The sequence below is a fragment of the Oryza glaberrima genome, chromosome 3 (genome assembly GCF_000147395.1).
Source record: "Oryza glaberrima chromosome 3, OglaRS2, whole genome shotgun sequence".
Classification (NCBI taxonomy): domain Eukaryota; kingdom Viridiplantae; phylum Streptophyta; class Magnoliopsida; order Poales; family Poaceae; genus Oryza; species Oryza glaberrima.
The window spans coordinates 23,107,514-23,110,767 of record NC_068328.1 but is presented as its reverse complement, the minus strand read 5'-3'; the positions used below and the strand labels follow the sequence as shown (position 1 = coordinate 23,110,767).

The 3,254-nt window shown below is 49.8% G+C and overlaps 1 pseudogene; it reads left to right on the top strand.

Moving 5' to 3' along the window:
• Positions 1-613: 613 nt before the first annotated feature.
• LOC127765783 (uncharacterized) lies at positions 614-2,012 on the top strand (annotated as a pseudogene).
• Positions 2,013-3,254: the final 1,242 nt, after the last annotated feature.

The window sequence follows — 3,254 nt, the reverse complement described above, 5'->3', positions numbered from 1 at the left end:
ACTGACGGGAAGACGATGAGCCGTCGCTCATCGAGCTCGACATCTCCGCACCGCCACTCGCCAAGTCGTCGCCGCCGCCGCCCGCTCACTACCTGCTAGGGTTTCGGTGTTTGGGGGAGAAGCAAGCCGCGCCAAACATTTCCTTCATTATATCCTAACTACCGGGCTACTGAGTCAGTGACGACGACTGAGGTCAAAGCGCCACGGCGGACAAAACCGCCGCCACATCGGACAAATCGGGGAGAAATCATGCCGTGGGACCTCGGGTGACCGGTATTGTATAGTTAGGGGACCCCCATATCTCGTATTGCGGTTGGAGGACGTTTTCGTATCTCGGTGACAAGTTCAGGGACCTCCGGTACACTTTTTCCCCGGTGACAAGTTCAGGGACCTCCGGTACACTTTTTCCCCGGAGAAAATTAAGGACGTCGTCATAGGCCGAAGCAGAAGACTAGCGGCCTCGAGGCCGAAATATCAAAGCAGGCCAACCGGCCCTGCAAAGTCTGAGCCCCCTGTACATTAACTCTCCCATGATCCGTCCCCGCAGCCCGCAGCGTAGGTCTCGTTTTTCTTGTCCTAATTCCCCAATCCATCTCAGGATCTCTACCGATCCATGGCGATGTCCTCCTCCTCCTTCCCCACCGCCACCGCCACCGCCACCGCCTCCTTCCCCAACTGGGTGATGCTGGAGCGATTTGTCTTCCGCAGAGACGACGACAAGTCATTCCCCGACGACTCCAAGGCTACACTGAGGGCATCCGGTTCCGGATCCCACAAGACCCCCTTACCATCGCCTTCCGTATCGCCGACCCTCCGGCGATCTCCCACCTGTACGTGCAGTGGCCACAGGGCCCGAATCCGGAGGAGATGGTGGCATGCCACCTCGTGGCCACCCACCGCAACCTCGTTCTCGTATGCTTCTGCTACATCGTCGAGTGCCCTGTTCCGGCTTGCCCGCAGGACTACTTCATCTTCACCGCGTCCGGCGACGACCCAGTTTCCTCGCCGCTACTCAAAGCCCTCCCCCCATGTACCTACCAGCCAAAAGGGGGGGAACCCCTCCCATGTACCTACCAGCCAGAAGGCGGCTTCCCCCCGTCTGATGTTGAGGGCGACGGCAACCTGCAGTATCCATTGGAGTTTCGATCCGTCGGCATCTTGTGCCAAGGCGAAGAGTTTGCCGTCGCCGAGCTGCAGGTCCTCAGAAACATCAATGCTAATGTCAAAGCCAGACTGTGCGTGCTCCGCTCGGCCATATCCTCCAAAGGTGAAGATGGAGATGGAGGCGGGCGGTGGGATATCATGGAGCTGCCAATCGTGTACGGCAGCGGCGAAGAGTACTGGGACATCTTCTACTGGACCACTGACACTGTGATCGCCTTCCAAAACTACCTCTGCTGGGTGGACTACGACCGAGGCATGCTCTTCTGCGACGTACTGCAGAAAAGGCCTGGAATCGCCTTCATCCGGTTTCCTCTGGACAGCTTCCCTAATCTCGCCGCCATTTCTCCCAGGTGTACCGTGGTGTGTCTGTCACCACCGAGTGCGGCGGCTCTGGCGCCCTCAAGTTTGCTGACGTCAACCGGCTCGATAGCAAGTTGTTAGGCTCCCTAGAACCAGGACGGGGCTATACCATCACCTGCCACACTTTGAGGACGTTAGGGCTGGATGTTGGGGCCATTGAGTGGAGCAAAGACTTTGCGATCACGTCCAAGGAGATTTGGTCCTTCAAGGGCCCTGAGCTCGTGCCTCATGAAGTTCTCCTGTTTCCTACCGTGAGCATGGAGATGCCGAATGTCATGCACTTCCTCACCTGCGACTATGAGCACGTGATCAGGAAGATGTCGGTTGTGACCATTGACCTAGCCAGCAAGACCGTGTTGTCAGTTATTCCATATGTTAATGGGCAGGAGGACCTTTCCGGTGAGGATGCCGACATGGTCAGGGCAAAGTCAAGCTATCCCCAGTCCTTCCTCCCCTCTGAGTTTTCCAAGTACTTCAATTCAATCTAACATGGTATACACCTGCATCTTAATTACCTGCGTTACTACTTTCTACGGATTTCCGCCTGCTGCTGCATATTCATTTTCTTAGTTTGGTAGTAAGTCCACCTACCGGGTGCATCTGCAATTTAATTAAGCTAGTGCCTCGCTTTTGATGCTAGGTAGGGCGACGGTGGTCTAGAAATGCTGTTGGTTTTGATGGTAAAAGCAATTATGTCCTGTTGAAATGATGATTATTGAAATGATTACTCTAAGCAATTTAGGTTGTTTCCACATTGGTGGTGTCAGTGTTAGGACTAGGACGCCACTTTGATGCTCCACAAGAGAATTCCATCCTTGTTTGGTGTCTTTGCATTGTCTACTGGAGTTAAGCATGTAGAATTGAAGTATGTCAGTTATTCTTATAGCATCAGTGCGTGGGCTAATTATAGTGGCTCTTACAAGCATACACATAGCTATATATGGTACTGCAGCCAAGCTCAATCCCTGATTCACATGCTACCCCCTTTCTTGCTAATGGATATTCAATATTCAAATTGGCTTCAATCTAAATGGAGAATAAATCAGAAGCCCTATAGACGGCACAATTCCTAGTTAAAAGTGATCACTACCATATCACTACCAGTACAAGTATTTGGAAATACTGAAGTGATCATTGGTTCACATGTTTTAATTATGTAGCTATTTCAATCTATGTATCCGCATAATTGATACATATTCATACTGCATCATAATCGTAATATCTGTTTCCTGTAGTGCTTGGTAAGCACCAACATTATCAAAATAACTCAAGATATGGGTGAATTGATTTTGTAGATTTGCATAGCGTATCCAACTCATGTTTTGTACAAATCCATTTTATCATTGATACCATAACCATCTGTGGTACTGCTCTGATCATTTCTAATTTGTATGAGAATCCGCAATATATTGCTGGAAGAGGAAGAACCAGGAATGAGCATTTGTAGGAGCTAGCAGGAAGAGGAAGAACTAAGGATGAGTGTTCTGAATTAGTGGTTTACAAAGTGCTAAATGTTTACTTTCATGTATTTATTTCTTGCGTCGCTATGAACTTGAATGTCACACTTCAGAACTCCTTGTAGTGCAGTACCAACTAGAGGCATTTTGTGGATCCATTTACACCTAATATGAAAAATGGTTAAATCATCAAGCAACTGTGTTGCAAAATATATTTCTCCGTAGGTAAGCAGGGGACAAAGGATCATTTGGCTGTTTCAAACATCGCTACTG